This window comes from Amia ocellicauda, chromosome 4 (assembly GCF_036373705.1).
Source record: "Amia ocellicauda isolate fAmiCal2 chromosome 4, fAmiCal2.hap1, whole genome shotgun sequence".
NCBI classification, from domain to species: domain Eukaryota; kingdom Metazoa; phylum Chordata; class Actinopteri; order Amiiformes; family Amiidae; genus Amia; species Amia ocellicauda.
Genome location: NC_089853.1, coordinates 35,628,022 through 35,643,076, shown reverse-complemented (window position 1 = coordinate 35,643,076; position 15,055 = coordinate 35,628,022).

The window sequence follows — 15,055 nt, the reverse complement described above, 5'->3', positions numbered from 1 at the left end:
TTGAAAGGTTACAAGCTAAAGAAATACTGATAAATAAATAAATACATAAATAAATAAATGACACTGATGCAGTACTTATACCAAAAAGTATTACAAATATTTATAAAATAGGATATGTAAATTAAATAAATTCACAAATAGATGTAATGTACAGTGTAATTTATACTTTACATTGCCTTTCTTTGCTTTTATAATTACAATTGTTTACAAAATGTACACTAGTTTTTTGTAAAATCAGTAAAATCATGGGTACAAATTCTATGGATTTCATATTAAGTCCAAATAAGCCTGTCAGAAGTGAAGACTGGAATTATATTTGAACTGAAGCACCATTCTTAATTAAATAATGGTATCATCAACGGTTTATTCAAATATATGACATCCATGTCTATCCATACTTTAGAGCAGGTATGCTTTTCTAGTGCTTTAAAATAAAAATACAAATAATCTAGGCCTCTATATTTTTAAGTACGGACAAAAATGACAAAATGTAAAACAAAGAGACACAAAACATATATACTACACATAAGATTACAGATAATATGCTTCAGCACTGACATTCAAAACACAGGCATGCAATGTGAGCCACTCTAACTAATAGTTCAAAGGGAGCTCGTGTGAATGATGATGCTAAAGTGTGTCACAAAGGCAACACTTGTATCTTGCACCCGAGCCCCTGGAGTAGCGAGAGGGCAGAGGGAGTGATTTGAGACTGAGACTGGGTCAACAGTTATGATCGTCAACTCAGCACTTAAACTGAACTTTTAATCAGGAAATTGTCAATCACTTCTTCACGGGTAAGTAATACCAACTGGCTCCATTCTTTCTAACACAAAAATCACAGTTTAATAGTCTGGACTAACTTGTTGGCAGAAGGGCTGAGGAGATAAATAATTTAAATTTCAAAAAACACAGTTACTTATATAGATTTAATAGAAAATATAGTTGATCATGACCATTGCTGATCCTGTATCAATCTCTTATTTAAGGAGCATCTGTCATTTAAATTAATCTAGGTGGAAGAAACAAACAAGCAAACAAAATAAAACCTAAAAACTAAAGCGTTATCCGTGAATGAGTGATAAGCAAGCATCCGAAAGTGATTTTCAGATGCTTTCCAATGACAGAGCACAGTGATCGGTTGTGGTTCCCAAATTCGCCCTCTTCCCGTGGAAAAAAAAATGAGTGAAAACAACAATTTACCAGAGAGATGAAATATCGCGTTCCCACACACAGAAATAAACAATATTTATTAAGCGACCTTTCTCAAACTGCCTTGTGGGACATGCAGGAGGGTTAATAATGTGGAGCCTGCATGTACATAGATGGATGATTAGGAAAAGGGGATGGCCGTGCAAAACCAATTAGTTTCACACCTCGCACCTGAGAAGATGGAAGTGTGAATAGGACAAGAGGCTGATGGGCTTCTTCTTCTTTTTTTTTTCTTTTTTTTCCCCATCGGCTCACAAGATGTTTGCAGGGCTTTACCAAGGATTACAGCTCAAGGAGTCTGGAGTCTATTCATGCAATGCAAGAATCTCATCTCTGCTCTAGGGAGGAAAGTTTAAATGGATCCTAGAATGGATCTAAGAAAAAAATGCATTTGAATTCCCTCACAATGTACCACAGCAACTGAATATTATTCTCAGTAGAAGAATAAGTAGTAGCAGTGGTGGATGTGGTGATTGTAGTTTTATTATATATATATATATATATATATATATATATATATACAAACAGTGAGGGAAAAAAGTATTTGATCCCCTGCTGATTTTGTACGTTTGCCCACTGACAAAGACATGATCAGTCTATAATTTTAATGGTAGGTGTATTTTAACAGTGAGAGACAGAATAACAACAAAAAAATCCAGAAAAACGCATTTCAAAAAAGTTATACATTGATTTGCATGTTAATGAGGGAAATAAGTATTTGACCCCTTCGACTTAGTACTTTGTGGCAAAACCCTTGTTGGCAATCACAGAGGTCAGACGTTTCTTGTAGTTGGCCACCAGGTTTGCACACATCTCAGGAGGGATTTTGTCCCACTCCTCTTTGCAGATCCTCTCCAAGTCATTAAGGTTTTGAGGCTGACGTTTGGCAACTCGAACCTTCAGCTCCCTCCACAGATTTTCTATGGGATTAAGGTCTGGAGACTGGCTAGGCCACTCCAGGACCTTAATGTGCTTCTTCTTGAGCCACTCCTTTGTTGCCTTGGCTGTGTGTTTTGGGTCATTGTCATGCTGGAATACCCATCCACGACCCATTTTCAATGCCCTGGCTGAGGGAAGGAGGTTCTCACCCAAGATTTGACGGTACATGGCCCTGTCCATCATCCCTTTGATGCGGTGCAGTTGTCCTGTCCCCTTAGCAGAAAAACACCCCCAAAGCATAATGTTTCCACCTCCATGTTTGACGGTGGGGATGGTGTTCTTGGGGTCATTCCTCCTCCTCCAAACACGGCGAGTTGAGTTGATGTCAAAGAGCTCGATTTTGGTCTCGTCTGACCACAACACTTTCACCCAGTTCTCCTCTGAATCATTCAGATGTTCATTGGCAAACTTCAGACAGGCCTGTACATGTGCTTTCTTGAGCAGGGGGACCTTGCTGGCAGTGCAGGATTTCAGTCCTTCATGGCGTAGTGTGTTACCAATTGTTTTCTTGGTCTATGGTCTATGGTCCCAGCTGCCTTGAGATCATTAACAAGATCCTCCTGTGTAGTTCTGGGCTGATTCCTCACCGTTCTCATGATCATTGAAACTCCACGAGGTGAGATCTTGCATGGAGCCCCAGACCGAGGGAGACTGACAGTTATTTTGTGTTTCTTCCATTTGCGAATAATCACACCAACTGTTGTCACCTTCTCTCCAAGCTGCTTGGCGATGGTATTGTAGCCCATTCCAGCCTTGTGTAGGTCTACAATCTTGTCCCTGACATCCTTGGACAGCTCTTTGGTCTTGGCCATGGTGGAGAGTTTGGAATCTGATTGATGGATTTCTTCTGTGGACAGGTGTCTTTTATACAGGTAACGAGCTGAGATTAGGAGCACTCCCTTTATGAGAGTCCTCCTAATCTCAGCTCGTTACCTGTATAAAAGACACCTGGGAGCCAGAAATCTTGCTGATTGATAGGGGATCGAATACTTATTTCCCTCATTAACATGCAAATCAATGTAGAACTTTTGTGAAATGCGTTTTTCTGGATTTTTTTGTTGTTATTCTGTCTCTCACTGTTAAAATACACCTACCATTAAAATTATAGACTGATCATTTATTTGTCAGTGGGCAAATGTACAAAATCAGCAGGGGATCAAATACTTTTTTCCCTCACTGTATATATATATATATATACACTCACCTAAGGATTATTAGGAACACCATACTAATACTGTGTTTGACCCCCTTTCGCCTTCAGAACTGCCTTAATTCTACGTGGCATTGATTCAACAAGGTGCTGAAAGCATTCTTTAGAAATGTTGGCCCATATTGATAGGATAGCATCTTGCAGTTGATGGAGATTTGTGGGATGCACATCCAGGGCACGAAGCTCCCGTTCCACCACATCCCAAAGATGCTCTATTGAGTTGAGATCTGGTGACTGTGGGGGCCAGTTTAGTACAGTGAACTCATTGTCATGTTCAAGAAACCAATTTGAAATGATTCGACCTTTGTGACATGGTGCATTATCCTGCTGGAAGTAGCCATCAGAGGATGGGTACATGGTGGTCATAAAGGGATGGACATGGTCAGAAACAATGCTCAGGTAGGCCGTGACATTTAAACGATGCCCAATTGGCACTAAGGGGCCTAAAGTGTGCCAAGAAAACATCCCCCACACCATTACACCACCACCACCAGCCTGCACAGTGGTAACAAGGCATGATGGATCCATGTTCTCATTCTGTTTACGCCAAATTCTGACTCTACCATCTGAATGTCTCAACAGAAATCGAGACTCATCAGACCAGGCAACATTTTTCCAGTCTTCAACTGTCCAATTTTGGTGAGCTTGTGCAAATTGTAGCCTCTTTTTCCTATTTGTAGTGGAGATAAGTGGTACCCGGTGGGGTCTTCTGCTGTTGTAGCCCATCCGCCTCAAGGTTGTACGTGTTGTGGCTTCACAAATGCTTTGCTGCATACCTCGGTTGTAACGAGTGGTTATTTCAGTCAAAGTTGCTCTTCTATCAGCTTGAATCAGTCGGCCCATTCTCCTCTGACCTCTAGCATCAACAAGGCATTTTCGCCCACAGGACTGCCGCATACTGGATGTTTTTCCCTTTTCACACCATTCTTTGTAAACCCTAGAAATGGTTGTGAGTGAAAATCCCAGTAACTGAGCAGATTGTGAAATACTCAGACCGGCCCGTCTGGCACCAACAACCATGCCACGCTCAAAATTGCTTAAATCACATTTCTTTCCCATTCAGACATTCAGTTTGGAGTTCAGGAGATTGTCTTGACCAGGACCACACCCCTAAATGCATTGAAGCAACTGCCATGTGATTGGTTGGTTAGATAATTGCATTAATGAGAAATTGAACAGGTGTTCCTAATAATCCTTTAGGTGAGTGTATATATATATATATATATATATATTTTTAGTTTGAAACTACAGTGTGGGAGGAAGACAAACCCCAATCACGCTTCGCTCTACCAAGCACAATTGCTGAGATACACCCTCATGTACACTTTCATAAATACCATGTACCAAGTTCCTTTCCCCGGTGTGACCTTTCCGTCAACAGCTCGTTTCCATAGCACCGCAACCACGCTCCCCGTTTGTCTCAAATCACAAGAATAAGACCCCTCCATCTCCACAATCTTGGCCATAGCCGCAACCCCTTGTCTCCATCCACTACGTGGGGGGTTTCCCGTTGGCCTCATCCTCATGCCCAGGCCTTCACTCCCACAGCCAAGCGTAAGCCGAGCATAAATTCCATTACTTCAATCACCACTTTCTTCCACCTACTTCTGTAGGGGGTTGTCTGAACTACTGAAATGTACCTCTTACAGCTTAACTGCATTCTCCTCTCTTCACTACTGTTCAGCCTGTTTAGTTTCTCTCTGAACCTCTTTCTGGTGGAATGCACTTGTGTTTGTTTTGTTCCCGTCTTCTGTTTTGAAATGGATGTTCTTACAGTGTATGGAAATCTGTCAGGGACTGGTGATGTTTAAGGCCGTATGAACATGTTTAACGTAAACCATCTGTGGAAACATTGCTCACATCACAGCTGTAGTCGTCAGAGTATAACACAGCCCCCGCCCCCCACAAATTAATGTCACAGTTAAGCACGGACAGACACAGACTTGCACCAAAATGGGTAGAATTTGTACCCCACTGTGATCTTAGACGTGGTTCACATCAACATTCAATGCATTCATGTTTTTGTATTTTGTAGGGATAAGAGTCTTCAAAATATGTCATGGCCTTCTCAGAGTGCTACAGAGCACCTCTGGGATGAACTGGCATGGTGAATCATGTTACACTGGAAACTGTGCTGTGGGGATAATAACATAGCTTTCTTCAGTGTGACTGCAGCAATTATAACCCAAGGGCAGAAGTACACCCTGTTAAAAACATTTTGAATAGCTGATTTTTGTATCTGCTGTGGCAATACAGTTATACACTGTGTTTATACTGTGATATAATAATAATAGAATAAAATACACAATTCAAGGAGAAAATGAATACAATACAAGGTATATCAATAAGGCGTGCTGAAGAGCATACACTTTGATATGTATTCAATACAAATATGTGGCTGCATGGCAGTAATGTAATTTATAGAAAATTGTGTTTATGGGTGTATTCATAGGATTTTGTAAGATGTCTAGTGGTTGAAAGTTAACACTATTTCATGATAGCCCACTCACTCCAGTGTACTATTGTGCAATTGCACAGGATTACACATCAGTGGATTATTTTCTGGGCTTCATTTGATCTGGAAAAGGAAGCTGACAAAGTGGGCGGAAAGTGTGTTTACATAGTGCTACCTGATGTTAGTTCAAGGAACAAGCTGAGTGCATTGAGCTGGTATTGCCAAAGAACAGGTCTGCTGTGTAAGTCATAAGGAGATATAAAATATGTCACAATGTTCTTTGTTTAGTCATTTTGCTTGCATAATAAACTTCTCTATGCAATAATAACCTTCAACTTGCGGTCCGTTATGCCAAAATTCCCCACTCTCCAGGTGCTTAGGCAAAACAAACTAGTAACATGAAAGCATGTTCTTATTACTTTGGTAATAAGAGCCAAGTCGCTCTCGTCTTATTTTTATGTCCGAGATCAGAAAATAAAACATACGTGTGCAGTGCCCTGACATGCAATTTCAAAGCATTGCATACTTCAAACCGGCTGACATATTCTATTATTCTAACCCCTTCATCAGACCATCAGATAGGACAAACCCGATAGAGAGCAGGTGTCTTCGGTATGATCCATTGTAGCATTAGTGAGGTATAGCCTTGGCCACTATGTCATTTCTTTGGGTGTTAATGGTGCTTTATTTTAATTGGTTTTAAAGTCCACGTGCACAGTATAAGTAGAGGCTATTAAAGTGCTACAGTCAGTGCAATTTGGTCTCTCCTGTCAGGCATGTAATAACCTCCTTCATAATGTACCATTTGAATCAATTTAAGAAAACTGACAAACATATATGGCTAATTTTCACTTTCAAAAAAGACATCCACCTAAAAATGCATAATTTTCACCATAGTTTTATCTCGGAATGGACTTAATTTTATCTCCAAATAATGCCTTCAATTTATACATTGTAGTTTATATTTTTAGAGACTAACAGAGAAACATTTGATGTTCATATTGCCTTGTGTTTGTTCTGTTTGGAATTATGTGATGTCTTAAAACTTTTCTTTCTTCTGTTATGCATTTGATTCTGTGTAAATTACACAGCTATCATAATTGTATTTCAATGTTGGATGCAATATTTCATTTTTTCCTATATGATTTCATACTCAGTTGCCCTTAGGAGAATGACCTACTCTAAGGCTTAAATACAAATGTGAAGTTGTAGGGGTGACATGCAGTTAATAATGCTAATGACAACCTGATATTTAATTAAACAAATGCATCATCTAATTAAGTTTCTGTCTATGCATGTTTTTTTTTAGTGAGAGTATGATGAACACATTTTAGATCAGAAGAATTATTAATGATATACAGTGGCTGAGAAGATGCAGTGAGAGTAGCAGCTGTAAAGGTAATAGGCTAATATTAGCAAAGTGATATTCTAAATACAATATAAAAGGCTTAGAAGGTTGTAGTCAGCTTGGATACCACAACTGCATACTCAGGTATATATGAGGACACTCCATGTGTGAGGCTATACAGTGATTTGTATTGTGATAATATGTCTCATATTCAAACTGTAACCTTGTTCTCTGTAGGGTCACTACACACTACATTAACTCCCATTGTTCTAATATCACTTGAGTGAATATTCAGAGTTTACGACAAACAATAACAACTGAAACAACAACAATCTCCATGATGAGGATGATTATCTGTAAAACTATAATTTTGGAATAATCAGAAGAGTTATTGCTGAGTACCTAATACAATTATTTAAAATATGTATTTATTTTAATAATAATAATAATAATAATAATAATAATTAAAAAAGAGTCACTCTGGTCTTGCGACAAGGGGTTAAAAAAACCAACCACATTTTAATCTGCTTGTGTTTAGCAGGGTATAAAACTTTTAAGGAATACAGTAATAAAATGCAAAGCTTTTCATATGGCCCGCACCAGCCTTCCCTATCAAATCTTCTGAAATATTTATTCTGCCTCCTTAATAATTGATAGATGCATCAGCTCTGCCGGTCAATTGATTTATTAAGGAGTGTTTGGAATTAAACAGCTTAAAGATATTAGATTTAGCTGCGACCTCTCTGCTTGTTAGCATATTCATTTACCTACGGGAGCCCCCATTAGATATTGTTAATACATGCTGCTCTAGTCAGAGCCTGGCTCTCCTCAAATTACATGAATGTTGCTGCTTTGTGTAGCCACAGAACAGAAGAATTTGATTGAGTGCCTGTGTTTGATATAATTAGATTACACTCTGAAAGCATGGTTGGTCTCCATACTTCATGCACCAGAAACTAAAATGTTGTGAAAAGCCAAATAAAATACCAATGGATCACATGGTTGTATCTGACCCTTCTTCATCATTGTATATCCCCTCTAAAAAAACAGGATGAAATAAAGCAATTTGCCTGATAACGAGCTTGCTTGTTGGGTGTCTGTCATTGTAGCTGTTTCTGTCCCGTTTCTATATACGTTTCACAGCTAAAGACAGCTAAAAACAACTAAATATAGAGCAAATTGCACTGGAATTAATTATCAAAACAAAGACTGATGTATGTCAAAATGGATGTATTTGAAAATGTTGCCCATAATAAAACATTAAGTATTTTTATTTTATTTTATTATTATTATTCCTCAGTAAAATGTTATAATTGTTGTTTCCAGCTATTTGTACACAATAGTACAGAGATAAATTTCAGATATTTCAAAAATTCTGCATTTTTGGGAGATGTTGCAGAATGCCACCTTATCCATCTTAATTATGAGTAAAACTAATTGAAGTCAAAACAGCTAAATCAATTAGGCCCGAGTGACTGGCAAATAAAATCTAATCATGACCAATCACCATGTTGTTGAAAGGGAGGAAAGTAACCTTTTGCAAAGGTAAAACGCAGGCTCATATTCATCTGCTGCTCACACAGTCGCACAGCTGAACTCATTAAAACCTGTCGCTCAGCCCACTTTCTCCCACACTCAGACACACGCAACTCTCAAATGTCATTTATCAAAGTCAGGCTGTCGGCAAATCATATGAAAGAAGGTTCCTCGCACAAAAGGAAGAGGAAAATAACACAACAATGGACAGCTAACAAAACACAATTTAAAAGAAGAAATCTGGTTATCTGGAGAAGGAGTTAGAACACCTGTTTTGATTGAGCTTTAACATTTAGTATGAACAGTTAAGGATACAGTCAAGGCCTGAATGTACTCCTTTCTGAGAGGTTTGAAGGCACCAGGTTAATTTTAGTAACACTCTCTTATTTGAGCACTGCATTATATTATTTCGATTGGGCAAATTTCAAATTAGGTATTTTGTTATCAAGTAAAAAATGGAAAGAAGACGCTTTCCATTCATAAGAGATTTGGAGCAGAAGGGAATAATTTATTTTCTTTAAAGAAAGAAAGAAAGAAAGAAAGAAAGAAAGAAAGAAAGAAAGAAAGAAAGAAAGAAAGAAAGAAAGAAAAAAAACTTTGTGTGAAAAATGGACTTGCAGCAGGTTATTACTCCACAGTAAGAAAATTCGGTAGGCAATTCTAATTTAATATACGATTCTGAGACAGCTTGACTAGTTTAAAAGGTTGAGCTGCAACCCGAAGGTTTTGGATGGCGTTATAATCCAAGAGCCACTCTTTCTTGTTGCTGACTTGAATCTCATTTCAAAGGCTCTGCAGTGAGAGCAGGGTGTGCAGTTTGCAGGGCTGTTAGAGGAAGTCTTTACAGGCTCTAATGTACAGCCTAGAGGCCACTTGAAGTGGAAATTGAGGTTTGAATCACAAGGGTATAAAAAGAGGATACTCTGGCTTCCCTCCACTTACTCCGTATATGTTAAAAAAGAAGAGGATACAATGGGAGAAGCTGCATGACTGGCAGTGAGTTTTACAGTCCAGAACCCAAACCATATACCATCCCGCACGTATGCATATGAGTCCCATAGACACACACACACACACACACAAATAGTGACAGAGGAAAGTATTCATGCCCGTCTTTGGAAAAAAATTATATGCCGTTTCATTTACTTCAATAAATACTGTTCTTTACATTAGACTTAGTGATCAAGTATATTGTTTTAGAGTTGTCAGACACTGATCCAGGCAAGAGAAAGCTGTACAGGTTCCAGCTCATTGAATGGAGCTAAAACTGTGTAAACACTGGACTTCCACTCCACAGAAACATTTATGATATGAAATGAATTACTGAAAAACACTGTTTTCAGTGAAGGGTGTGAATCATTTAAACTACAGTACAATTGTAAGCATTACAACATCACACAGAACACTGTTTTATGTACCTGTATGCATACAGACAAACAGTGTATTTTTCTAATTGTTTTAATTCAAAACCAAGCAAACTATGCTGCTGTTATTTATATTTATGCAACAACAAATGACAACTTCAGTCTTATGAACAGAGAGCAATGTGTACTGATAATAGGCCGGAGTCATGTTAATTAGTGTTATTTTTATTATTACAGCTATCCAAGAAAATACTAAAACTGTGGCTTTTGATTGTTAGACCCTCTTAGCAATATAACAGAGTGTATTGCTGTCATTAAGATAACTGTTGTTAGCTTATTTGTTAAACTGACTTCATCCTCTACGGATTCAAGGGGACTACTTCAATTATACTTATAACCTGGACATAATGTTTGAGTTTGCAAGCTGTAACAATTACATTTGTAATAATAATAATAATAATAATAATAAAAGAGCATATTTTCTGAATTACAATTACAATAACAATGCTTTATAGTATTACTAGCAGCATGACTACAATGTAACAGTAACAGTACATTGTACATTGATAAGATGTCTTCATTTCTGATGCATTGTTTTGGGTGGTGATTATTGTTGTTGTTGTTGTTAACTGAGTACAGGGGGAGCATATAGGAACCTCTACCAACCTAATGCATGTTTGTGTGTGTGTAGAAAGAAAAAAGAAAGACAAAAAACTGTCACTGTCAGTCACGTCTTTCACCAGAAGAAAAGGTACTGCAACACCTTCCCCAAGTAAGTCTATCTCTGGTATCACATGCGCACTCAGGCAGGAATGGGAAAGAATATGCTAATGCTTCTAATTGGACCACTAATAGAGCATGTCTTTGTTGTTTTTAAGCTTTTTTATGCCTATGTAATCAGTGCAGACAGTCGTTAAGTAAATGAAGAGGCAACTAACAATGTCAAGAGAGAGACCAGGCGGTTACGGCTGACACTACCCTAATCTTCCAGGACCCATTAAATGGCAGTTTCAGCGCATTACCTACCATAACATCCTTGAATATCACTGATTTTATTTGCAGTATCAAACATTTCATTTCACGCACCATTAATGGCAAGCACTGAGGTTCTAATGCAGCTAAACATTTTAGTAACTACCTGGACTTAAAGAACCAATTAACTTCGGAGACAATATGGCCAATTAACCACAAAAAGGTAAGTCCACCAAACGTCAAAAAACCCAACCCCCCCCGCCACCCCCTGTACACACCCTCCATCCTTCCCCAACACCCCGTAGCAAAAATTGAATTTGCTTCCTAACTGCAGTTATTGTTTCAGTTCAGCTGTTAATGGAAATTCAGCAGCTGTAATAAAAGTATGAAAAAAAGCAAGAAGCCCTTAGAGATAAAGCAACACAGCAGACTCTGCAATTCCTTGAAATTAAGTTTTCTACCTGCGTGATGCTAATGACAAGCAACTGGAAAGGGGAAAAATCACTTATTAGTTCATTGTTTTGTTAAAAGGATCAGCTAGATTTTATGTTCGCTTGGTTTCATCGTATTATATTGTCTTGCCGTACTTTATATGAAAAGCCTTCTCCCATGTGTTCCCATCCAAGCAACAGAATTCCCAGTTTCGAAGATGTCAGCTTGGCCAGAGATAAGCAAATTGTTCCTCGTACACTGTGGCAGAAGAACATAAAGCATCAAACAACGTTATTTCAAACCTTTTTACTCCAATTATTAATAATAAAAAAGGTCATTACCTGTACCTTTAATTCTACATCCATTCTCTATTTGTACTCACCTATATAAAAAAGATCACCATTGTATTTCCAAATCTGAAAAGTCATGTATGAAATGACTTGGCCTTTCTTTTCAAACTATAATTAACTTCCCCCCTGCTTTATACTGAGCCCACAATATGGACACTAAATCTGTGACGTAATCACTTTCTAAGCAATTTAAGTTAGTATTCATTTTAATACCTTCACTTACATCTCAAATTTTGGTGATGAGAAAATTGAAGGCTGGATTGTAATGTGGAATTGGTTATTTTAAAATAAAGATACGGGCATAGATTTGTGTTATATATATATATATATATATACACTCACCTAAAGGATTATTAGGAACACCTGTTCAATTTCTCATTAATGCAATTATCTAACCAACCAATCACATGGCAGTTGCTTCAATGCATTTAGGGGTGTGGTCCTGGTCAAGACAATCTCCTGAACTCCAAACTGAATGTCTGAATGGGAAAGAAAGGTGATTTAAGCAATTCTGAGCGTGGCATGGTTGTTGGTGCCAGACGGGCCGGTCTGAGTATTTCACAATCTGCTCAGTTACTGGGATTTTCATGCACAACCATTTCTAGGGTTTACAAAGAATGGTGTGAAAAGGAAAAAACATCCAGTATGCGGCAGTCCTGTGGGCGAACATGCCTTGTTGATGCTAGAGGTCAGAGGAGAATGGGCCGACTGATTCAAGCTGATAGAAGAGCAACTTTGACTGAAATAACCACTCGTTACAACCGAGGTATGCAGCAAAGCATTTGTGAAGCCACAACACGTACAACCTTGAGGCGGATGGGCTACAACAGCAGAAGACCCCAACGGGTACCACTCATCTCCACTACAAATAGGAAAAAGAGGCTACAATTTGCACAAGCTCACCAAAATTGGACAGTTGAAGACTGGAAAAATGTTGCCTGGTCTGATGAGTCTCGATTTCTGTTGAGACATTCAGATGGTAGAGTCAGAATTTGGCGTAAACAGAATGAGAACATGGATCCATCATGCCTTGTTACCACTGTGCAGGCTGGTGGTGGTGGTGTAATGGTGTGGGGGATGTTTTCTTGGCACACTTTAGGCCCCTTAGTGCCAATTGGGCATCGTTTAAATGCCACGGCCTACCTGAGCATTGTTTCTGACCATGTCCATCCCTTTATGACCACCATGTACCCATCCTCTGATGGCTACTTCCAGCAGGATAATGCACCATATCACAAAGGTCGAATCATTTCAAATTGGTTTCTTGAACATGACAATGAGTTCACTGTACTAAACTGGCCCCCACAGTCACCAGATCTCAACTCAATAGAGCATCTTTGGGATGTGGTGGAACGGGAGCTTCGTGCCCTGGATGTGCATCCCACAAATCTCCATCAACTGCAAGATGCTATCCTATCAATATGGGCCAACATTTCTAAAGAATGCTTTCAGCACCTTGTTGAATCAATGCCACGTAGAATTAAGGCAGTTCTGAAGGCGAAAGGGGGTCAAACACAGTATTAGTATGGTGTTCCTAATAATCCTTTAGGTGAGTGTATATATATGTATGAATAGTATATAAAGATAAGGTGAGGTCAGATTTAGGAATACATTTCCAACAAAGTCACCACTCTTGACTTGCTACACACTTTCCAAGTTTTATACTTTTTATATTTTTATACTTTATACAAAAAAAAAATTATTTAAAGGTGATTTAATTTTCATCCATTTATTTCTTTATTTACAGATACCTTCCCCAGCACCGCCAGCATCTTCTAAATGAATGCATTAGGGCAGGAATCCATTTAATTGCCTGAAAAATCTATTTCATGTGCCGTAATCCAGACAAACAAGCGAAGAAACAAGGAAGAAATTCACCATTTCATGAGGTAATTTCATTCGGCCCCTCTAAAATCATTACTAACCACCAAAACACTTAATAAAAAGGACTCTTGGCGGAGGGATTGAGTGATGAAGAGGTCTCCATTAGCCCTCCAGAATCTGACCCTTAATGCAGTTATGTCGAACAGAAACTTCAAGTGGCACTCCAGGAGATGGAAAATGAGAAGAAGCCCCACTTTCCAATCAATCGGCTCTTTTTGTGTGTGCGTGTGTTTGCGTGTGCATGTGTGTGAGTGTGAGTGTGTGCGTGTGTGTATGCATGTGTATCTCCAGGCTTATGTGATAATGGATTAAGTCTGTGAGTCTTAGAATAAAAGGAACAGGGGATATTACCATCTGTAACCTCCCCCTCTTCTAGGGTGTTTGGACACTGCGCTGAAACTGACTGCTGCAGCCTTGGTGCCAGGCCGAGACCTGCTGAGCACTGCTGCCGCCCAGCCCTCTTGGAAAATGAGGAGATGTTAAATGGAGCAACAATCAGACGCCACTACTGAGGTCCATATTCCTAAACCATTCTCTGCCCTGCTAACTGTTTTGAACATCAAACCAAAATAAAAAAAACGAACAAACCAAAACTTAGCAGAGACTTTTAACTGGTCCTTGGGAGTAACTCAAGGGAAGCTTTACGATTTAGTTTTTTCCCCTACTTTCTAATTGATGAAAGATGTGCTACTTTAAAGTAATGAAAAGGGGCTTCCCTGTCTAAATTGTTCTGTGCCAAACCAGAGTCAGAATCGGCAGATTTCACAAACAACTTTGACACTGTCAGCTGAGGAAACAAGGCTGTTCTTGGGAGATAGACGCAAGACTGTCTCTTCCCGTCGTTGCTCCTGAGAAACCACACTTTACTTGGCTTTGAAAGTGTTAAATATTTTTTTTCTGTGGACCAGTATGTTGGCAAATATATGCTCTCCCTGCTCCTTGCTTGCTCTGATTAATGTTACTGCCCCCTATTTCCTCCTCAATCTATTTACATTTGCACTTCATTTTAATATAGATTCATAGCATCTCCCAATTAATAGTGAACTGTAACGCAACTGTGTTCTTAAGCAATACCTTTAATGTCTCCGACACCGCTAGTCAGCCACTGTGAAAAATACCCAGACCGCATGATAATACCTCAAATCACTGTCATAAACTGGGTGAGGCCGGGCTCATTTATCATGGGACGCTAATTAGAGATGACCACAAGTAATGGAAAAGGTTTTAGAAACATAAGTACCTAAACTGTGCGTAGGTATTATATGTTAACGTAAATATCCCCAACACTGTTCAGCCATTATAGAGACTTACACATTATGCATCTATTCATTACAGACATAATAAGAGTTCTTT